This window comes from Mesoplodon densirostris, chromosome 9 (genome assembly GCF_025265405.1).
Source record: "Mesoplodon densirostris isolate mMesDen1 chromosome 9, mMesDen1 primary haplotype, whole genome shotgun sequence".
Lineage (NCBI taxonomy): Eukaryota > Metazoa > Chordata > Mammalia > Artiodactyla > Ziphiidae > Mesoplodon > Mesoplodon densirostris.
In genome coordinates, this window is record NC_082669.1 from 93,122,589 (window position 1) to 93,147,827 (window position 25,239).

Genomic DNA, 25,239 nt, shown 5'->3' on the forward strand with positions numbered 1-25,239 from the left:
ACAAAATCAAGTCAGATGTCTTAAATGGGGCTAAGTTAGACTGTGACTCTTCAGTATTTCTGTAATTTGTTAGACTTTAAGCAGTTTTGTTATACACAGATTTTTCTTACAAGAGTAAAGCAGCAATTCATACGGCCAATAAGCACATGAAAAGATGCTCGACATCGCTAATCATTATGGAAATGCAAATCAAAACCATAATGAGACACCATTTCACGCCCATTAGGATGGCTGCTATAAAAAACTGAGAAAATAGTGTTGACGAGGATGTGGAGAAATCGGAGCCCTTGTGCATGACTGGTGGGAATGTAAAGTGGTGTGGCCACTGTGGGAAACAGTATGGCAGTTGCTCACAGAAAGTTAAACATAGCATTATAAATATGATCAAGCAGTTCCGTTTCTGGCTATATATCCCAAAGAATTGAAAGCAGAGACTTGAACAGATATTTGTACATCAATGTTTATAGGACCATCAGTCACAATAGCCAAAAGGTGGAAACAACCCAAATGTCTATCAGTGGATGAATAGATAAAGGAAATGTGCTATATACATAGCATGGAATATTATTCAGCCTTAAAAGGAAGAAATTCTGATACATGCTACAACATGGATGAACCTTGAAAACATTATGCTAAGTGAAATAAACCTGACACAAAAGGACAAGTATTGTATGATTCCACAGATATGAAGCACCTACAGTAGTCAAACTGACAGAGAAAGTAGTATGGTAGTTGCCAGGAGCTGGGGGGAGGTGGGAAAATGGGAGTTATTTAATGGGTACAGAGTTTTCGTTTGGGAGGATGAAAGAGTCTGCAGATGGATAGTGATGATGGTTATACAGCAGTTTGTACTTAATGCCACTGTACTGTACACTTCAAGTTGTTCAAATGGTAAATCTTATGTTATATATGTTTTACCACTTAGACACAGATACACACACACACACACACACACACACACACTTGCGCGCGCACGTTCGCGCGTAGCAAACTGCACGACCCTGCTGGCTGAGAGAGTGCATTGTGTTGATAGCTCAAAACGGAGAGGATGAACTGGCCAGGAGTTAAGGCCACCGCCCCAGGTACACCTGACTAGGAAACCCTACAGCAAGTCTGTCAAGTACACAAGACGCAGCGGGACAGACGGGGGCACCAGGCATTTTGGTCTCGAGTCCAGAGAGGTCACAGGCTGCCTTGTCATGCCCTTCTTGCCTCAGTCAGCGATCCCGACGCCAAGGAAAGGACACTGGCCTGCGGCTGCTGTCTCCTCAGGGGCCCCTCATATGACACTGCATAGCTGCATGGCTGGCCCGTGTCTGATGACCGTGACTTCACTCCCTGAACTCAGAGCACTGAACAAGCAGGGAATTTCCTTGCCAGCTGCTCTGTAATGGGCCGCGTTGACCGGAAATGAGCCTGTGATGCTGGTGCCCGGAGATGAGAAGGGTCTCGCCAACACGGAGGGGATCCTGGGAGAAATGGGGGTGCAGAGGACAGAGATGTGGACAGGTGACTTGTGGTTCAGAAAGAAGACTGTAAGTGAGCATGAACTTACTCATTGATTCAACAGGTATTTATAGAAGGCCTGCTCCTTACCCAGCCCTGTTTTAGGCACCAACAAGATGCCTGCTGTTAAGGAGCCTGCATTCTCATGGAGATAGACAGGCTACAAGTAGGTAAAAAAACATAAATACATGTCAGGTGGTAATAAGTGCTCTTCAGATGAATAAAGTACAATAAAGAGATAGGTATTATTTTTTGCATTAAATTAATATTGCACACAATAAATATACATTTTATTAATATTGTGCAAAATAAATAGTATGCATTAAATAAATGCATAAGTGGTTTAAGTTTATATGGTGAAAAGTACTGTCTTAGCCTGTTTGGACTACTATAACAAGATATCATCAGTTGGGTGGCTTACAAACAACAGAGACTTATTTCTCTTGGTTCTGGAGGCTAAAGTCCAAAATCATGGCACCAGCATGGTCAGGTTCTGGTGAAGGCCCTCTTCTGGGCTGTAGACTGCTGACTTCTTGCTGTGCCCTCACATGGTGGGAAGGGCAAGGGAACTCTCTGGGGTCTCTCTTATAAGGGCACTAATCCCATTCATGAGGGCTCCATCCTCATGACCTAAGCACCTCCCAGAGGCCCCACCTCCTAATACCATCACATTGGGCATGAGGATTTCAACATATGACTTTGGGGGACACACAAACATTCAGATCGTAACGAGTACTATGAAGAAATTAAAGCGGGGAAGGGGTTGATAGTGCCATTGGGGAGGGACGTCTATTAGAAATAATGTGGACAAGAAGGACAAAATGGTGACATTTGAGCAGAAATGTAAGTGATATGGAGATCTGTGCAGGCAGCAGGAATATCAAGGAAAAGGCCATGAGGGAGGGTGGGTAATACTGTGTCTGGGAAAACCAAGATAGCCATGGAGGCTGGGTGGAAGTTGGGAGGGTGGAGAGGAGGATGGGAGATGGGATGGGCAGGGGCCATGGAGAGCAGGCTGGCTTTATTCTAATGCGATGGGAGTTTCTTGTGGAAGATAAACATGATTTGACCCATGTTTGGAAAGGTGCATTCTCTCTGCTCTCTGCAAGTTCACCAGAGGGAGGCAGGAATGAGCGTAAGGAGGCTCTTAGAGTAATCTGGCAAGAGATGATGGGGACTTATTCTGAGATATTAATGGTGAAAGTGATGAGAATTGGTTGGAACTAGGCTTGGAGCAACAGCAAGAAAAAAAGTATAAAAATAAGGTTAGTTAACATTTATTGAGCCCTGCCACATGCCAGTTGCCATCCCGAACCCTTGCCCTGCATGACCTCCTTTAATTCTCCCAATGAGTCTGTAGTGACGGTATTCTTGTCCCCAGTTGGAGTTTGGGGAAGTGGAAGCATATGAAGGTAAGTCCTCTGGCCAAGGGTGCACAGTTTGTGATTAGTGCTGTTGTCACGGATCCCCAGGTTGTCTTGACTCTAGAACCTGTGACCTTGGCTTCTGCCTTGCACTGTAGTATCCCTGACTGGTCAGTGTGGATGGAGGTGGTCGGGAGCCACATTAGACAGAGCAGAAGAGGGGTAGGGGCCAGAGAAGAAGGAGATGGGGATGCAGGAAGACAGCTTGAGTTGGTCTCTCCAGACCCCCAGACTGGGGTCTGTACACTGTGGAAAATGGAGGTGTAGACAGGAGTTCTCCCGAAGGACTCTGTGGGGTTGGGGGACTCACAGTCCTACTTGGGTCCCCCGGGTATCCAGGATGGAGCAGAGGGACATTCTGCCCACTTTCACTTCAGTCAAATCCCCATGTGGGCTCTGGGACATGGGGTCCCACGTGGATGATTCTTGTGTGTCCGGATTTCCAGAAACATTTGCCCGGAGGCATTTGATAGGTTTCTGAGCTTCTGAATAAGCTCTAGCCGTTGAAATATGAGTCATTACTGTTACTATGACCTCACAAGCCAGAGTACAAAATTCTCAGTTCACATGAGTGTTGGATTTGTAATGATAGTTTAAGACATCTAAAACCATAAGGTCAAATTCACACACAAGTGTGCCTGGAAGAAGTTCCAAAATCTTTGTCAGACCCAACTCAATCCTGCAGCATCAGAACAGCAATTAAGGGAGGTAGATAACATTCAAGTTTCCTTCACCCATCAATAGTCAAAATTGTGGACGAGGCTAGGACTGTCCAGGGAAAACAGGATGCCACTCATGGCTGAATATAAATGCTGATGGAACATTTGAAACGATGGAAAATTAATCAGAGATAGACGGCTCACTAATTAAAACAATTGGAAAGACCAAATTTAAAATGGGAAGGTGTGTTTCCTGAAATCTGGAGATGGGGCTCTGACTTGTACCTGTAACACCCCACTCCACCCCCCACCCCCCCCGCCATGGCTTGGGATGCAGGTCAGGACAGTCAGCCAAGGGGCTTCCCAGTGGCAAGGCCTCAGGTAGCATGAGCGCTTTCACCTCTTTCCTCCCTCTGTACCCCTTCTGCCCATCTCTTCATCCTAATGTCCCCTCTAATGGTATGTGTTTGGTGTCCTCATGCCGTCATCAGGAGCAACCTCTGTGTCAGGACAACTAGTCTCATGTTTCCCGGTAGTGCCTCAGTTTACAAATGATCCCTCTAAGATCTCCACTTCATCCCCCTCCATGGAAATATCCTATTGGTAAGGGAGAGTTGATCGTATCTGGCTGTTACAATTATCCAAGAATGCTAATTCATACTTCTGTGTGAATGACTGTGCAAAAGGTGTTGAACTTCGCAGGGACATTCTGCTTTCGAAAAGTGTAGCTTGGTAACCCACAGGGGTAAATATTATGGAAAAAACTTAAAACGGGATTTCCCCCCCATCTGTCAGGTTTTATGTATTCACTCAACAAACATTTAAAAATTCCTTCCCTGCGTTAGAAGCTGCAGTAGGTGCTGGGTTTGTAAATACTGTCTCTTTAAAGAAAATCACTGTCGGAGTAGGGCATAGATAAGTAGTCAATGGTGATGCATTTTGATTAAGGCTATAATAAGGGCATGTCCCTGATGACTAAGAACGTGATAATGGCATAACTGAGCATTTATCTGGACTTTCACCATCGCAGGTATTAAATGTCCTGGTCTTTTGATTTAGTTGAACTCTGGATTTTCAGTTACTCCACAAACTTCCCCCACGAGCATGTAACCTGCAAGAGAGCAGAGCCCAGCGGACTTCTTCCCTGCTGTGTATCCCCAGTACCTAGATCCAAACCAGGCATGTAGAGGGCATTCAGTGAAAGTTGATTGAATGAATAAATGAATGAATAAGTAATGGGACAAGGTGAGAGAGTGGCATGGACATATGCACACTACCAAATGTAAAACAGATAGCTAGTGGGAAGCAGCCGCATAGCACAGGGAGATCAGCTCCGTGCTTTGTGACCACCTAGAGGGGTGGGATAGGGAGGGTGGGAGGGAGACGCAAGAGGGAGAGGATATGGGGATATATGTATACGTATAGCTGATTCACTTTGTTATACAGTAGAAACCAACACACCATTGTAAAGCAATTATACTTCAATAAAGATGTTAAGATAAATAAGTAAGTAAGTAAGTAAGTAAGTAGTTGAACAGAGTGGCACAGTCCCTACCATGGTATGGATGGGCGCTAGAGTTCCGTGGGGAGAGAAGACATTCCATAGTCTGATCCAGTCTCCCCTGCTCTAGCGAAAATGCCCCCTCTCTCCCAGAGCATCGGTGTTTTGCTCTCACTTAGATTATTCTCATCAACATATCCTTCCTCTTTCGCCAATGTCCCATTTCTCTCCTTTGTAGAAACCTCTTCAAAAGAATGAAATAATGCCATTTGCAGCAACATGGATAGACCTAGAGATTATCATTCTAAATGAAGTAAGTCAGAGAAAGGCAAATATCATATGATATGACTTATATGTGGAATCTTAAAAAATGATACAAATGGGGCCTCCCTGGTGGCGCAAGTGGTTGAGAGTCCGCCTGCCGATGCAGGGGATACGGGTTCGTGCCCCGGTCTGGGAGGATCCCATATGCCGTGGAGCGGCTGGGCCCGTGAGCCATGGCCGCTGAGCCTGCGCGTCCGGAGCCTGCGCGTCCGGAGCCTGTGCTCCGCAACGGGGGAGGCCACAGCAGTGAGAGGCCCGCATACCGAAAAAAAAAAAAAAAAAAAAAAAAAAAAAAATGATACAAATGAACTTATTTACAAACAGAAATAGACTCACAGACATAGAAAAAAAACTTATGGTTACCAAAAGGGAAAGGGGGCGGAAGAGGAGGGATAAATTTGGAATTTGGGATTAACAGATACACACTATTATATATAAAAAAGATAAACAACACGGACCAACTGTATAGGACAGGAAACTATGTTCAATATCTTGTAATAACCTATAATGGAAAAGAATCTGAAAAAAGAATATATATGTGTAACTGAATCACTTTGCTGTACACCTGAAACTAACACAACATTGTAAATCAGCTGTACTTCAAAAAAAAAGAAAAAGAAAAAGAATTGAACCACCCCTTTAAAAAAAATATTTATTTATTATTTATTTAGGCTGCGCCAGGTCTCAGTTGCAGCACACAGGCTCTTTAGTTGCCGCATGTGGGTTTCTTAGTTACGGCATACATGCAGGCTCTAGTTCCCCGACCAGGGATCGAACTCAGGCCCTCAGCATTGGGAGCGCGGAATCTTACCCACTGGACCACCAGGGAAGTCCCTGAGCCACCTCTTGACAGCTACACTCAGTGCTACCACCCCAGTCTGAGCCACTATCCTTTGATAAGGATAAACAACGGCAGTAGCCTGCTAAGACATGTCTGTGCTCCATAGAGACGCTAAAGCCATTCTCTTAAGACAAGTCAGACTACGTGGCTCTTCTAATCAGAATCCTGCAGTGGCTCCCTACTGCCCAAGTTAAAACCAAATGGCCTGACAGACCTTCCACGATCTGTACTCCGCCCCCAGCCTGTTCCCCCTGTGTCATCCTCCCTGTTCATTAATCCCCCCACTCCTACACCCCACACCCCAGCATTGCTGTCTCCTTCCTATTCCTGCTCCTGCCCTGGGCTCTTTGCTCTAACTCAGAAGTTGGTACACTTTTTCTGCCAGGGGCTGTATGGTAAATATTTGAGGCTTTGAGGGTCTCTGTCACAGCTGTTTAACTCTGCGTCGCAGCCTGCAGACAGCCACAGGCAATACATAAATGAACGAGAGTCGCCGTGTTCCAATGCAACTTTATTTATGGGCACCGAAATTTGAATTTCATGTCATTTTCATGTGTCGTGAGATATTACTCTTCTTTTGATTTTTTCCAACCATTTAAAAATGTAAGAAAGCTTCTTAGCTAGTGGGCTATCTAAAAACAAGCGGCAGGTTGGATTTGACCTACGGGCCACAGTTGGCAGAGAATGTTCTTCCTACAGAAATCTGCTGGACCATGCCTTTCTCTCTCTAGTCTTCGGTTGAATGTCACCTTCTGCACGAGGCTTGTGAAGACCTCCCCACTTACCCCTGCCCCACCCACACTCTTGTTGCCTCAATATTCTCCATCTTTTTTTACCCTCCTCTGATTTTTCCTTTTTGCACATGCTTATCAACCGCTAACATATTATATAATTTACTTACTACTGTGTTCACTGTGTACTGATGTCCTGACCAACTCCCCCCTACCCCCCCACCGCCTCCCTGCCATGTCCCTGCTAGGGCGGGGCTATTTGTCTGCTATGTTCATTGGCTGTATTCCAAGTGCAGAGATTAGTGCCTGGTATGCAGTGGGCCCTCAATACATAGCTGTTGATTGAGTTTTTATGAGAAGTGTCTATTTATTAGTGAATGTTTTCAGATTGGTGATCTTTGCTTCTCTATACCTCAGATAATGAATACTGGGAAAACAAGGAGACCCTGAATGGACCAGAGGCAGCAAGGCAGGCTTCACAGAGGAGGTGACGTCTGAGCTGGGTCTAAAGGAGTGGAGGAGGAATCCATGGGACGGAGGAGGGCTGAGGGGAGGGCAGTCCAGGCAGAAGAAACCGTGTGTGTCTTGGACGCAGGAACAAGTATGAAGCATGAGGACTGGCATTAGTTGAGTGCAGGTGGGAGGCAGTGATGGGAGAGAGGCTGGAAGTATCAGTAGCGGTTGGGGATGGCATGCTCTGAAAGAATAGAGGTGCCGTTGACAGCCTTCTGCAGATTCAGGAGACAGACTTCTGCAAGAGTGAACCCAGACTTGCTTCTGTCATACGGTGCCAAGGGCTGTTCAGAAAAGTACTGCAGGATCATTCCTCAGGCCTTTCTCAAAACTGCCCCATCATAAAATAAGGGAGTCCTGGGGGATCTGACCAAGCTGCTCTGGACAGCAGTGCCTCCTAGAGGCCCCTCAGGATGACAGACCCCACCACGGTCTCATCATTCCTAACACCCCGTGCAGATAACAACAACATGGCAAGATTCAGATCTGCGGAACCCCACCCCAAGCCACGCCAGTGCCCTCCTGAGCCCTGGAGGCCTCCAAGACCCTCCTTCCCTGCACTGCCTGGGTAGACAGCTGAGACCGGGGCACAGAGAGGTATTTACATTTCTCATTGCCTGTTGTACTCACAGCCTTGTGGGGCCTGAGTAATAATGAGTGTAAGACGTTTCAGGGCCAGGAGGAGAAGACGCAGGCCGATAGAGGTCCTGCACAAAGCAGCCTGTGATAAGACCTTTGAAGAGGGGAGGGAGTCAGGAGGCAAGACTGACCATTTCTGGGTGGAGAAATCAGGGAAGACTTCGTGGAGGTGGTGGCATTTTTGTGTTATTCTCAGTGAAAGATGGGAGGAGAAGGGGAAGGAAACTCCACAGCAGGAGTGTGCACTTTTGTGTACAGACAGCCTCTAGATTAGCACCAAGGCAAGCAGTCTACTAATTGCATAAATAACAATGGCTTCTCAGGCAGCCAGAAAAACCCAACCCTAGCAGATGTTGTCAAATGTATCTGCTTTGTTTTATAATCTTTAAATAATCTTTTCATAAAGTACCCTCTGAAGTAAAGACCTAATCCATCCTCCCCCGCTAGGAGGGGAATTATCTTTCTGATGGTGTAAAATAATCCTTTTAGGGGACATGAAACCAACTCTCAGCCTAAATCCCTTCTTTTTCCTCCCCGACAGGTGCCATCATTACTGTTAAGAACTGCATTTAAGAAATAAGCAGAAAGATTGGAGGGGTTATTTTCAGCCTCAGATAGTATTAAGTTGGAATAATACTGAATATTCTAAAATGACAGCAGGCTTCTGACTGGCTGTGCTGGGAATCTTGCTGCTCCCCGTCGGAAGGGAGCCTCCCCGTCTTGGCTGAGGAGCCGCTGGTCGTGGCCCACTCCCCAGAGGCTCGGCTCTTGGGACTGTGAGAGGTTAGGTGGGAAGAGTGACTCCAGACAGCCTGGGGAAGAGAGTATTGGAATGAAAGCATTTCCAGGTGGTGGGAATTTTTTTGTGTGTGTGTGGTACGCGGGCCTCTCACTGCTGTGGCCTCTACTGTTGCGGAGCACAGGCTCCGGACGCGCAGGCTCAGCGGCCATGGCTCACGGGCCCAGCCGCTCCGCGGCATGTGGGATCTTCCCGGACCGGGGCACGAACCCGTGTCCCCTGCATCGGCAGGCGGACTCTCAACCACTGCGCCACCAGGGAAGCCCCAGGTGGTGGGAATTGAGATCATCTACTTACTAAGGCTCTTATTTGAGGGCAAGACAGCCCAGCTGGGTGAGGAGGGCACAGAGTTTACAGAGACTCTGAGCTCAAGCTGTGACTCTGCTGCTTACTAGTTGTGTGGTTTGGGGACATCACTTGATTCTTCTTTTAGAATCTGTAAAATGGGAGCAGCATTAGTAAAGCGCTTTCTTGTAATATACACGAGAGGAAACTATGTAAGAAGTAAATGAGAAGGCCTGGGACAGAGAATTCAGGAGCCACAGCTAAAGTCAACCTAACAGTGAGGTCTGGAGCAAAAATGAGTGCACAGGGCTCCTTAAATTCCGGGGTCCTCTTCCTGTTGTGCCAGGTGAGACTCCATCATGTCAGGTAACTTTATTAGGGCAGAGCTGAGACTGAAAGTTGATTCCACTCTCATTTGCATTGTTTTTGCTGGTTCTAGCATGCAAACAAGGGTTCCAGCTTGTAATATATTTAGTCCATCTATTATTCTCTCTCTTTGTAATTAATGCCATCTGTTCACTGGAACAAGATTAATTGAGCATATACTATGTGTCCATCAGGCACTGTGTGAAGTGCTGGGGACTCAAGCAAGAAAGGTTGCTTGTTGGGCTTTTAAGGAATACACAGACAAACCTGTACCCAGAAAGCGTACGATGCCACGCGATGTCTTATAATAGAAGTTTGCACCAAGTGTTAACGGATGCAAGAGGATGGAGCTCATAATTAGAGCTATTTTCATTTTTACAGGAGGAGGGGAGGGGGGAGCTGGGAGAGACTACACAGAGGGAGTCATAACTGAGGGAACTGGGAGAGCAGCAGAGAAAGCTCTCAGTAGGTGGATGCTGACAGTAGTTGTGTGTGTGTGTGTGTGTGTGTGTGTGTTTGGGGGTGGGGAAGGTTTGATGGGGGAGGGACATTCCGGGGGGGGAGAGAGAGCAGAATTGCAGACCCCTGGTGCATCCCTCATGTCTGGATGGGATGAGGGTCTGACAGGGAGTAGTAGGAGAGAGACTGGGCACTTGGCAGGTGCCAGAACCCCAAGGTATCTCATGGCCTCTAAGGAGTTAAGCTTTGTCTTGCAGCTCCTTTGCAATCCTTCTAAACAGGGGAGGGACATTATCAGATTTTAGAAAGATAATTCTGGTGGCAGTGTGCAGCACAGATGGGAGGGGAGAAAATTGGAAACAGGGGACCCTGTTCTGCAAAGATTGTGATAATCCAGGCAACGATGATGAGGGCCTGAGTGAGGGCAGATGCATGGGAATGAGGATGAAGTGGATTAGAGAGACTCAGCCTGGTAACTGATTGGGAGTGGGGCCCGTGAGCGAGAGGGTGAGTGGAAAATACACTGAGGTTTCTGGTTTGGGTGACAGGGTGAATGCTGGTGTCATTCATCAGGGAATAGAGGGTGATGGGGAGGTTGAAGAGGGGAAGAAAGAGAGGACAAAATTATGAACTCTGTTGAGCTTGAGGATTTCCAGGAAGAGATGTCCAGTTGGTGGTTGAAAAAGGGTTTAAAGTTGAGGAGAGACGTTCATTTATTCATGACACAAACACTTCCTCGGTGTCTACTGTGTGTCAGGTGACATTCCGGTGTCTGGAGATACAGCAGTAACTTGATGGACAAGGTCTCTGCTTTCATGGAATGTTCATTCCAAGGAGGGAAAGTAAATAATATACTAGTGATCAGATGCAAAGCAAGACAGGATAATGTGATAGAGAGTAACTGGGGGCTACGTTAGGCAGGGGTTCAGGGAAGTCATTCATTGAGAAAGTAACATTCAAACCAAGCTATGAATAATGAAGAAGAGACAGCCATGTGAAAACTTAAGGGAAAAGCAATCCAGACAGAGGGAACAGTATATGCAAGGTCTTTGAGGTCAGAATAGGCTTGGCATGTTCAAGGAAGAGAAAGAAGCCCAGAATATTTGGAGTGTAGTGGGAGAGGAGGTGGAAGGTAGGACATGAGATTGGAGAAATGGTCAGAGGTTATCAGATCACACTGTAGAATGTATCAGTCAGATTAGCATAAACTGCATGGTGACAAATGGCCCTCAAAATCTCAGTAGTATACAATAAAGAAGTTTTCCACTCATACTCCATACCCATTGTGGGTTGGCTGCACATCCTCTTCACTCCAGGACTCAGGTAGATGGGACAGCTCCTATCTGGGACATTCCTGGTCTCCTAGCAGAGGGAAGAGAGAAGGTAGAGGACCATATGATGGCCTTAAAACATCTGCATGGAAGTGGATGTGCCACTTCCATTGGCCAAAGCACATTATGTGGCTAAATGTGATGCGGCTGGGGATGTTCAGTCCTTCCACAGAGACAAGCAGCAGATGTTGGGATCAACATTACAACCTACCACATAGGTAGGGTGCCACATAGGAAGCCACTCGGATTTTTTTTTAAACAGAGGGTATTAATATTGGTTGCCAAGGTAGGTTAAAAAGTAGATCCAGAATGAAAACAGGAGATATAAGAAGCAGGGTAATCTAGAAAAGTATGTCCCAGATGCTGAGCACATGGTAAAGTTCCATTAGGGTAGAGTCCTGAAAATACTATCAGGGCAGAGATCTCTACAGGAGCCATGTGGGGAAATGATTTGGCATAGCCTGGCCTCCTAGTCTCTCCACTTACAGAGATATGAGAAACTCTTCGATGGTTTTTGGACAAGGGACCCTGGAATACTGGGGTTCTTCCCAAGATCACAGCATTCCTCCCTATGAATCTCCTAAAAAAGATGTATGTGATGAAAACTGTAAGTGGAAAATAGAATAGCACCTCATTGCTAATGAGGGTGGACCCCAACCCCTGGAGAAGGGAGAAGGCTTTTGTAAGTGAGGCTGGAGGAAAAAGAAACAACTGTGGCTTGTGTTTTTTCCCCCTCCCACACAAGCTTTCATAAGAAAAAAATTCTATCCCTGGTCATAAGTCTTTTTTCTTTCCTACATGGAAGGGAGAAAGAGAAGAGGGTAAGATGGTTGGGCTTGCTCGAGAAGGGTGGGTCCCTGGTGCAGTATCCCACTTCTGCCACCAAGCTGAAGAGAAAAGAGAAAGAAGCAAGATGTCCAGGAGCTCCCAGTGCAGTGTAGATCAGATTGCAGACCCTCAGCCCACCTTTAGGGCAGGCAGGGTGGCTCTGCTCACAGGTAGTCCAGTCCAAACTATCAAAATGATGAGTTTGGACCCATCTTCCTCCTCTGTGGTGAGGAGGGGGTGAAATGGGAGCTTCCTTTCTCTTAAGTGCCTTCTACTGCTCCCTCATCCCTCCATCCCAGGAGAGAGGATGGAGAAAGCCATACGAAGAGCACTTGACTTTTTAACTTCTCCTGCCAAAGGTCCACCTGGTGGTGGTTCCATTGTGGTTCCTCACTGCATGTTTGAAATATGCCAGAGGGACCCAGAAGTGAGGAGGGGACACAGGACCAACATACTAGCCAGGACAATTGACTTTGCCCACCTGGATATTTTCTTTGAACAACAAATCTTGGCTTTAATTTAATTTAATTTATTTTATTTTATTTTTAAAAATTTCTGTTGGAGTATAGTTGATTTACAATGTTGTATTAATTTCAGGCTTTTATTTTTATGAGTATGTCACATTTCTTCAACTAAAATGATAAATGTCACAATTTTTACTTCTTTGGGAACTCCCCTGTCCCATACCACACCCCCCGACACACACACACAAGTCCAGCACAGGCCAGTCAAAAACAAGTAAAATACTGGTATGAATCAACGAGTGAGTGAACAAATGATTTCCTGGGAGGCTTAGAAACGACACTTGTCATCCACCTCTCCCACTGGCCGCAGTCTCTGGGATGAACTTTGTGTACATATGAGAATGCAGAAAGAGAGAAGGGAATTTAAGATGCTGTCAGAGAGGGAGAGTTTTCTGCTTCTCTTCCTGCCGGCTGGGCCCTGTGGCTTAAAGAATTACAGTGCGTCTCTGTTTCCTCCAGGGACCAAGATGGCTCAGGCCATTGGCCAGGGAGAGCCTACCTGTCAAGCTGACTGGAGCGCAGAGAGATAAACTCCTGGTGAGCCTTGCTGTGGCACCCTGGGGCTTTGGTGACAGAGTTAATTAATTAAGACACCAGCATCAAAATTAAAGTGAGGAAGATAAGTCAATTAGTGATTGAATAACTATGAGGAGACATATTTTAATAAGGTTCCCTCTAATTTGAGCTGTTCCTTGCCCCTCCTCATTGGGCGTGGTCACTCTTTTTCTAAGTACTGTAGGGGTTCGAAGGACTGAGTGATCAGGAACTTACACCTCTCTCTAATTTATACTCAGGGGCGGATGGGGAGAGAGAGTCCTCTGCTGTCCACAATACGCCAGGGCCCCATAAAGCTATTTATCACCACTCTGAATTCTTTTCAGCAGGATGTTCATTTCAGTTTGCAGTCACCTCTTTAGCTCCCCTTCAGCAGGCTTGGCCAGGCTCCTGAGAGGAGATCTGAGCCTAGAGGGGGAGACACAAGACAGGTGAGGGAGGCTAGAGTTGGGCTCTCCAGGGATGCATCTGCCACCGTTCCAGCCTCACAGCCTCCTTTAACTCTATTTCTTTCTACAGGGAAACGGGGAGATTATGATGTTTCGTAGGTGTTCCAAACCCTTGTCATGCTTAATAAAGGTCTGGCAGGAACGGGAGCTGGGATGGCTTAGCGCAGGCTCTGGTGCTGGAGATTTGGGGGAGGGAAGGTAGGTGTAGCTGTTGCTGCAGCTGCCTGTGTGACAGCAAGGAATCTGAGGACCAAGAGAGACCAGACTGAGGGTCTCTGCTTCCTGCATTTACTCAGCAGGTTTCCTGATCCCATGGGTGGGGTGAGGACAGTGGGACTGGTAGGAGGAAGGCTAATGGCCAGAATAGGAAGCCCCAGAGCATCAGGTTATTAAGACAAGAGAGTAGCACAGGAAGAGGAAGTTCAAGGTCAAGTGGCCAGAAGTGGGTCATGAATAGCAAGATGACATGCATGATGGGAAAGCTTTGGCCTAGGGAATTCTGCAATTCCCTGACACTGACTTGGATCAGGATTGGGCCCAGGGCTTGAAATTGGGATTTAAATTTACCATGTCTTTTTATCACAAAATAATACATATTCACTGTAGGAAAAGAAGATAAGGAAAAAGAAGTTTAACCATATCTCACTACCCAGAGACTAACCACTGCTAATATTTTCAAATATTTTCAAATCAATATATTTAATGTTTTACATTAATAACATAATAGTTAGCTGTATATCATGATTCTGTGTGATTAGGCATGAGTATTTGGGTCATTGGAAAGGCCTGTACCTTAATATTCACAAATTAAAGTTCAGTTAAAAAATTTATTTTCTAGGGGCTTCCCTGGTGGCGCAGTGGTTGAGAGTCCGCCTGCCGATGCAGGGGATACGGGTTCGTGCCCTGGTCTGGGAAGATCCCACATGCCGCGGAGAGGCTGGGCCCGTGAGCCATGGCCGCTGGGCCTGTGCGTCCGGAGCCTGTGCTCCGCAATGGGGGAGGCCACAACAGTGAGAGGCCCGCGTACAGCAAAAAAAAAAAAAAAAAAAAAAAAAAAAAAAAATTTATTTTCTAGAAATCAGAAACTATCGGGTAAAACTGAGGTCCTTTTATAATGAAGATGTAACCATGGATTTCTTGTGCAATAAAAAACCAATTTAAACTAAGAAAATGGTAGCAGGACATAAATGATACATGAGTAACTGGAGGAAAATATCTTGTTCTTGGATAAAACGAGCAATATTGCAAAAATACCAAGAAAAAAGAAAAACCACGTAAATTGAAAATATTTTTCAAGGAAAGAAAAATATAAAAAAACAGATAACCAAGATGAAAGAAAAAAAACTCCCACAAGCCCAACACAACAATTTATCATTATGGTTTATTTCCTTCTAGTGTTTTCCCATATGTATATTTTTATAAGAATGTGAAGGGTTGTAGCATAAATATGTCTTCAGCTTGTTATGTAGTCATAATAAATATAATTGTTAGTGACTTAAATATATTCTATAAAGTATATTTACTGCACTTTGTTTAATTTTTACCCAATGTTGAAATTTGAAGTGCTTCGGATTACACAATTACACAAATACTATGGTCAACATTTTTGTGCTTTTTACATTTTGTTTTGAATTATTTCTTAAGAGTAGATTTGCATAAATGAATCATTGAATTAAAACGGTTGGACTTTTTAGAATTCTTGACTATTATTGCCACAGTGGTTTCTAAAATCATTGTCCAGTTTATAGGAGTATCAGTCAAGGGTGTTATTATTAAAAATTTTCAGTGGGTATAAGGTATATGAAATGAAATGGCCATATTTTAGAGTTCGGTTGGATGAGGTTTAACAATTACATACACCTTTAAAACCACCACCCAAAATAAGATAATAGAATATTGTTGTCACCCAAGAAATTTTTTTTGCCTGTTCAAATAGATATAGATAATAGTGCTCTTTTTTGTCTGGCTTTTGTTGTTGTTCAACACAACATTTTTGAGATCCATCCGTGTTTTTGTACATAGCAGTGGTTCTTCATTCCTTCCTATTGCTGAATAGTTTTCTGTTGAATGACTATGGCAGTTTGTTTGTCCATTCTTTCGTTGATGAACATTGGAGTTGTTTAAAATTTTGGGCTGTCATACGCAGGACCAGTTTGGCTTCACACGTGACTTCTACCAAACACTTAAAGAACAATACCAATCCTTCTTAAATTCCTCCCCCCAAATAAAGAGGGAATATTTCCAAACTCATTTTATGAGGCTGCCATTGTCCTGATACCAAAACCAGACAAAGCATCACAAAGAAGAAAACTATAGGCCAAGATCCCTGATGAAAATAGATGCAAAATCCTCAATAAAATATTAGCAAACTGAATTCAACAGCACATTAAAAAGCTAATACACCATGACCAAGTGGGATTTATCCCTGTGATGCAAGGATGGCTCAATATATGCAAATCAATCAGTGTTACACATCACATTAAAAGAATGAAGGATAAAAAATCACATGGTAATCTCTATAGATGCAGGAAAAAAAATTGACAAAATTCACACACATTTTCATGATAAAAACTCTTGACAAATTAGATACAGAAGGAATTTACTCAACACATAAAGATCATTAAAAAAAAACCCACAGCAAACATTATATTCAATGGTGAGAAACTGAAAGCTTTTCCTTTAATATCTGGAATAAAGTAAAGATGATCACTCTTGCCACCTCTATCGAACATAGTCCTGGAAGTCCTAGCCAGAGCAATTAGGCAAGGAAAAGAAATAAAAGGCATTCAAATTGGAAAGGAAGAAGTAAAATAATTTCTGTTCGCAGATGACATGATCTTATATGTAGAAAATCCTAACAGTTCCACAAAAAAGCCCGTTAGATCTAATAAATGAATTCAGTAAAGTTGCAGGTTACAAAATCAGCATACAAAAATCACATGTGTTTCTATACACTAACAATGAAGTATCCAAAAAGAAAATCAAGAAAACAATCTCATATATATTAGCATCAAAAAGAATAAAATACTTAGGAGTAAACCTAATCTAAGAACTGAAATACTTGTATACTGAAAACTACAAAACATTGATGAGAAACAATTTTAAAGACACAAATGAGTGGAAAGACATTCCATGTCCACAGATTGGAAGAATTAATATACACAGCTTTTTGTATGTCAGTCATTTTATTTTTCAGTTATTCACCCAGAGTATTCACTGAGAATATAGAGACTGATTTTTATATATTGAGCTTGTATCCTGCAACCTTAATAAATTTACTAATTATTTCTTGTAGTATCTCTGTAGATTTTTAAAGGTTTTCTACATACAAATCATGTCATCTGTGAAAGATAGTTTTACTTTTTCCTTTCCAATTCATGTGAAATTTCTTTCTTTTCCTTATTGCATTGGTTAGGACCCAAGTACAATATTCCATAGTAGTGAAGCTGGACATTGTTTTGTTCCTAATCTTATTTCACCATTAAGTAGGATGTTAATTGTAGCTTTTATAAATGCTTTTTTAAAATTAGATTGAGGAAAACTTGTTATATTCCCAGCTTTAAGAAAAATCCTAGAGATTATATGTTTTTAAAAATTATGCCAGGGTATTGAATTTTAGCAAATGCTTTTTCTGCATCTATTGAAAGAATCATATAGTTTTTCTCTTATATTCTGTTAATTTGGTGAATTATATTGATTATTTTTGAGTGGTAAACAAACCTTGCATTCCTGGGACAAATCTCACTTGGTCATGTTATCTTATTCTTTTTATACGTTGCTGTTGGATCTGATTTGCTAATATTTTGTTAAGGATTTTTTTTTCTTCTTTTGTAAAATATTTTTCAGGATTCAGTATCAGGGTTCTGCTTACCTTATGAAATAAATAAGGGAGTGTTTCCTCCTCCTCAACATTTCTAAAAGTGTGTGAGGTTGGCATTATGATTCCTTAAATGCTTGACATAATTTACCAGTGAAGCCATTTGGCAGTGGAGTTTTCTTTGGTGTGTTTATTTAAAATCACTAATTCAATTTTTAAAATAGATTTAGAACTATTTAGATTTTCTATGTTTTCTTGGGTCAGTTTTGAAAAATAGTATTTTTTCAAGGGATTATCCCTTTCATATCAGTTGTCAAATTACTGACATTAAAGTGCTCATAATATTCCTATTTTCCTTTTAATTTTTGAAAAGATCCATAATGATAACACTTCCTTCATTCCTGATAATTTGTGTCCTCTTTTTTCTCTTCATCAGATTTGCTAGAGATTCATCAGTTTTATTAATTTTGTCGAAGTGTCTAATTATGACTGTTAATTTTCTCTATTGTTTATTCATTTTCTTATTCTTTGATTTTCACTCTTATTTTCATTATTTACTTTTTTCTACTTTGTATTTATTTTGCTCTTCATCAAGCTTCTCAATATGGAAGCTTAAATTATTGGCTTTATATCTTCTTTTCAAATATAGGTATTGAAAGCTATAAAGTTCTATCTAAGCATTGCTTTAACTGCATCCCACCAATTCTGATGTTTTGTGTTTTTATTACCATTCAGCTCAAAATATACCTAATTTCCCTTTGATCTCTTCTCTGTGCATGAGTTAAAACACTTGTGTTTTTAGACTTGTGTTGTTTAACTACAAAATATTTGGAGATCTTCTAAATATCCTAGTGTTATTGATTTTAAACCTATTATTGTGGTCAAATAATATACTTTATACAATTTCAATCCATAGAAGTATCTTGAGAGTTATTTTGAGAGTTATTTGTGGTCTATTTATGTGTTTATTTCATGTTCATTTGAAAAGAAGCTTTCAAGAAGGTGCAGTGTTCTATAAATATCAAATTGTTTATCAAATTTTGTGCATTATTATGAATATTTTGTGTACTCATTCTGTAAATTACTGAGATGTTAAAATCCTAAACTATGACTTTGGATTTCTCTATTTCTCCCTTTAGTTCTGTCATTCTGCTTCATGTATATTAATGCTTCATTATTCGGTGTATAGACATTCATGATTGTTATGTTATTTTGTTGAATTTACCTTTTATCATTATGAAGTGGCTCTCTTTATCTTCAATAATAATCTTTGTCTTGAAGACTTTCTCTGTTATTGATATAGCCACATGGTATATATTTGCATGGTATATGTTTTCCATCCTTTTATTTTTAACCAGTCTTTGTCTTTTTGTTTAAAGTGTCTTTTATAAATGGCTATAGTTAAGTCTTGATTTCTTATACAGTCTCACAATCTCTGCTTTTAAATTAGAGCAGTTAGTTGACTTACATTTAATACAACTATTGATATGATTGAGTTTAGGTCTAGAATCTTGGTATTTGTTTTTTGTTTGACCCATCTGTCTGTTTTTCCTCTGTTCCCCCTTTTCTGTATTCTTTTAGGTGAATTAAATATTTTAATGTATCATTTTAATATCTCCTCTGTTGACTTTTTACATATACCTATATTTGAAATTTTTAGTGATTTATCTAGAGATTACCCTATGAATCATTTATTTATGAAGATACACTTTCAAATAACAATATACTATTTCATGAACAAAGCTAAGAACTCTACAACAATATCATTGCATTTATCTCACCCCCATCCCTCTATACTCCTGTTATCATATACTTTACTGATATGTATGCTGTAAACTCTATAATTCAATTGTTATAATTTTTGTTTTAAACAATATTAATAGTCTTTTAAAGAGTTAATAACTTGCCCATTTGGATCTTTTTTATAGTTTCCACCTCTCTGCTAATACTCTGCATTTATTCTGTTTATTTTACAGTCACTATCTAGATATTCTAACATCTGGGGCATCTCTGGGTCTTCTTCTATTTACTCTTCCTCTCTTAACCCTATCACATTTTCTTGCTATCAGTTCTTTCCTTATGTTGGATATTGTGTGTAAAAGATCAGTAGAGACTGAAGTAAATAATATTTACCCACAGAAAAGTTTATGGTCCCTCTAATGTGAGGGTCTGAGACAATTAAAGCTGTATTTGAGCAAGTTATGGGCTTTGTTGCAGCTTCAGTTTGATCCAGTTCACCACCGGCTTCAAATATTTTGAGAAGGTATCAGGATTTCTCCCTTTATCAGGGCTGGGTCTCTGAGCACCAGTGAGACTAAAGAGGTCTGAAAGCCCTGTTGTCAGCTTTCTGAACCAGGGAACGTCTCTCTCTGCTTTGTTGCCAGCTGCCAGCTTTGGGTTTTAGGTCCTGTCCGCAGGTTTCTGCAACTTGGGAGACCAGCCCTGCTCCACATGGTGGAGGCACGGTGTCCCTGAAGGGATTTCTCTCAGCTCTCTGTCCTGTTCCCAGTCTCCAGCAGGTCTTGCACTTGGGGAAGATCCTGCATGCCTCAAGGGTATTCTCTCAGCTCTCCTGCTTTGTCCTTAGCCTTTGGTCTATAACTTCTGCATACTTCATGGAGAACTATATGAAAGCTTTGGCAGGTGGGTGGGTATAGACTTGCTCTGTGGCTGCGGCTTTTTGGGATTCTAATCTGTCATGTTAGCTCACAAACGGCCATTAAGTGTTACAAGTTTGGCTGATAGCTCTTCATCCAAGTTTATGGCAGATTGCACCCCTTGCTGCCACTTTTTCATGGATCGAAGCAGCCATGGATCTCTTCGATCCTAGGAAGAGCTGGTCGCTTCTGGAATTTAGTTTATTTAGGTTTCTTTACATACTGAGCTCTCTGATGGTTTTAAAAATCATGATACAAAAGAAAAACAAACAAGAAATCATGGTTTAGCTCATTCTCATTGCTAGGGCAGGCTCCACAGTCACTTGTGACTTTCTACATCCTAACCAGAAACAGAAGCCCCAGAGGTATTATTTTTAAAATTTATGCTAATTTAACAAAGGAAATGGTAACTTGAAGTTTTAATTTATATTCTCTGGGGACGGAACATCTCAAATCAGTTGTGGCCTCTTCCGTTGCAGAGCACAGGCTCCGGACACGCAGGCTCAGTGGCCATGGCTCACGGGCCCAGCCGCTCCACGGCATGTGGGATCTTCCAGGACCGGGGCACGAACCCGTGTCCCCTGCATTGGCAGGTGGACTCTCAACCACTGCGCCACCAGGGAAGCCCCTGTAAGTATCTTTTGCCCTTCTATCTCTGAGTCTTAATTTTTTTTTTTGACCAATACGAGGTTTTAAACACCAAATATAATGCCTCTTTGCTACATTTGCTGCAATATTTTTTGGTTGATGTTTGCTTTTATACTTTACACTTTTTGTAGTCCAATTTATAGATCTTACTCTTTTATATTCCTTGTATTGCTTCTAAGCCTATAAAGTTATCTTTCCTCTAGAGGTTGGCAAAATATTCAGTTCTATTTTTCTGAGATTTTGATGTTAAACAAAAACACATTTAACTCTTCCACTCAATCGGAATTTATTTTAGCACATAACATAAAGTGAGGTTCTAAAATTACTGTTTCTCCAAATTGCTGGATAATTGTCCCAACAGCATTTATTGGGTAATCCTTTCATCCCCTCATGGAGCTGTAATGAATCTTACATCTTTGTACATAATTGGGTCCATTTCAGTGCCATCTGTTCAATTACAGTGATCTCTCAGTCTGGTCCTGGGCAGATACCGATGAATGTTTGAAACCGCAAGGCTACGATGTCAGCTGTGGACTTGATATGTCCTCGTCAGGGACCAAGAGCCACTTTCTGTCAGAAAGCACCGGAGACAGTTATATAACTTTCATTTGTTTACTTATTTGCTTGTTTAATTTTTAAATCACCTCCAAATTAAAGCTCCTTGAGGACTGTGATTGTCCTAGACAATGTTTAACTTTATCTGAGACTTGTTCTCCTGGAAAACAGCAATGGAAATGGTGTACAGCAAAGAATCACCCTCACAAATATGACTTAGATGAGATTCGGGTATGACCCCCTTGTTCTCCTATGACAAGGGCAGACACAGGCCCTCCAAATCCCAGTTCTTTGTCTCATAAATGATTAGCTGAACTGTTTGTTCCCACTGATGTACCTGGACAAAATGCCTGTTAAGTTGCTAACTTGTCTTGGCCGATTTATTTAGTACTCCCAACCCCCTGAACTTTGACCCATGCGCGGCCTGAACCAGCACTGGAAGCATTGGGAACTCCTTCATAGCCCTCCTGAAAATAGGCTGACTCTAGAGAAAAGCCGTCCCTCAACCACTGTCTGACGCAGCCCCCTGCTCTCCTACTCCGCCACACCCAGTTCTTTACTCCTCCTGTAAAAGTAAAGCCCTTTTCTGCTTGACTTAGAATCTCAGAGATGTTCAGGTCAGAACATTCTTTCTATTATCGTGGTCTCCCTTCACTTATTGCAACATTCCCTTTCACTTCATGTTATTATTTTCTACTTGAGAAGAGAGGATCTAGTTTGACTATCTCTTGACTTGAGATATCAACTCCCCACTGTAGCCCCAGTGTCTAAACAATTCCCGTAGCAGAGGAGGTGATTAATCAGGTTCAACTAATGGTTCAAGCTAGTTTTTTTAAAATTATAAGAGTAATACATAGGGCTTCCCTGGTGGCACAGTGGTTGAGAGTCCACCTGCCGATGCAGGGGACACGGGTTCGTGCCCCGGTCCAGGAGGATCCCACATGCCGCGGAGCGGCTGGGTCCATGAGCTATGGCCACTGATCCTGCGCGTCCGGAGCCTGTGCTCCGCAACGGGAGAGGCCACGACAGTGAGAGGCCCGCGTACTGCAAAAAAAAAAAAAAAAAAAGAAAAGAAAAAATAATAATACATAATCATCAAAAGAAAAAACTCGAACTGTCAGAATGCTATGAAATAAAATATAAAATCTCCCTTCTCTTCAAGTTCTATCCTTTAGAAGTTTCCGCTGTTTATATCTTTCAGGACATTTTCTATGCTTATGTGAAAAAATATATGTATATATAATAAATGACAGTACTTATATCTAATATTCTTCAACTTTCTGGATTCACTTAGCATTCAGTATATCAGTATATCTTGGGTGTTTTTTCCGTATCAGTGTATATGGAGTTACATCCTTTTGTCTAACAACAGCATAGTATTCCATTAGAGATGTATCATAATTTATCGATTTTGTTCCAGGTATTTGATATTACAAACAACACTGTTGTAAATACCCTTATATATGCATAAGGAAAAATTTAAAGAATTTAATATTTAAGAATTCAAAATTTTGGTAGATTACCAAATTGTCCTTCAGATTTACATTTCCACCAAAGATGAATGAGAACATTTTTTTTCTAAATGAGGTTATTATTGGACTTTGCCTAGATTATAGATGAAAAGTTGACTTTTGCTACTAATACAGTTTACATTTCTTTAACTGTGTGAGATTGAATATCTTTTCACATGGTTGTTGGCCTTTCTAAAATTGAGTTTTTCTTTTCTTATTGATTTTAAAGACTTCTTTTTATATCGAGTAATTTAGTTTGCCTGTCATATATCTTGCAAATAATTCACCCATTTGTCTTTTGACATTGTAAATGCTTTTTTTTGCCATAGAAAATGTTCATATTTTTATATAGTCTAATATATTAATTATTTTCTTGTTATAGCTTCTGCATCACTTTCAGTTCAATGTATACACATATCATAGTTTACGTAAAGCCAACATCTGTGAACATTTGTTTTCCATTTTTAAATTATTTTAAACAATATTTGCAGATACATATTTATATTCATTGTTAACTATTTCCTTTGAGTAAATTCCTAAAAGTGTTAGTTTGGAGTCAAAAGGTGTGAACATTTTAAACATTTAATAGGTGTTGCCGAATCGAGGCCACTGATTTTTACCCTCTTTTGGGTTCACTGATCTACCACATCAGTAGAAATGCCTCTTTTCACCCAGAAGAGTCAGATGCTGGAAATGAAAAGGGATGAGGAGCAGGAACACAAGGGTCCAGGATAAAACAACCTTTTAATAAGACATTATAAGGAACTTCATCACATGTGCAAATTCAAGTTAGCATTTTTATCACTTAGCTTTTATTCCTTCTGTCACAGTTTACTGGAGGGGTTTATTGGTTTCTCCTGAGCTTTGAGGGGTGGGGATGGGGACTCATTAGAACTCTGCCTAATAGTTAGGTTTGCATGCAATGATGGTGACATATATCAGCAAGCGAGAAGGGACCCCTTTCTCTCCATTTTCCTGCTGCATATGAGCTCATGGTCAGTACAGTTTACATATTTCCTCATGCTGTGGAGCAACTATGCCCGTGCGCCACAGCTACTGAGCCTGCACTCTAGAGCCCACGTGCCACAACTACTGAGCCCACGTGTCACAACTACTGAAGCTCGTGCACCTAGTAGAGCCCATACTCCACAACAAGAGAAGCCACCACAATGAGAAGCCCGCGTGCCGCAACGAAGAGTAGCCGCCGCTCGCCGCAACTACAGAAAGCCTGTGCACAGCAATGAAGACCCAACGCAGCCAAAAAGAAAACAACAACAACAACAAAAACTAGATTGGAGCAAGGGGCACTTTTTTTTTTTTTTGCAGTACGCGGGCCTTTCACTGCTGTGGCCTCTCCTGTTGCGGAGCACAGGCTCCGGACGCGCAGGCTCAGCGGCCATGGCTCACATGCCCAGCCGCTCTGCGGCATGTGGGATCTTCCCAGACCGGGGCACGAACCCATGTCCCCTGCATCGGCAGGCGGACTCTCAACCACTGCGCCACCAGGGAAGCCCAGGCACGTTTTATGTACTCGTGAATAATGAATTTGGACTAAATTGGATTTCTCTCTTTTAAATGTAAATGAAAGGAGAATTTACAAATTCTGGCTGTTGCTGCTAATTCTACCAAAGGTAAATTGCACACTGCCTTGCATACTTACAGACAAGTATGAATCTTGAATTTCTCTGTTTTCAAAACTAAAACTGGTTTTGGCACTTTAGTTAAAATGACAAGGTGGCTGATTTGCTTGATAGTTCCTTTCTATGAATTCCAAAGAATTATATAATCTTACACCCAGGAACTTGATTTAACGGATCAATCTTCTGCATTAATTTCACACTTATGTTTATGCCTCTGCCATCTTCGCCACAAGACTGTGAGCTCCCTGAGAGCAGGCGCACCTTGTGATGGAGAATGTGCCCTGCTCGGGCAGGTGCTGGGGAGACCTTTGTCAAATCCCTAAGTGTAGCCACACGTGACTTCCTCTGGAAGTCTGGCAGCTGCTGGTTGTTCAAAGCAGGGAGTTCTGATATGATCTGACATTGCAGAACCTTCTCCCTAAATAAGAACATTCATTTTACAGGAACTTTCTGCAGGGTGATGTAGCAGAGGCCATGAACTTTGTGTGGACAAAATCATTTGCTGTTCATACAGTGAAACCTTGAGGTGGTGGCTCCTCTGCTTAGTTCCTGTGTGCTTTGGGGCAAGTTCCTTAACTTTTCAGTGCCCTGAAAAACTCACCATGGATTTTTGTCCTTGGTTTCCCTCAAGTGCCTGGCAGGTTCTCAGTCCCATGTGGGAGCAGTAGGTGCCCCCC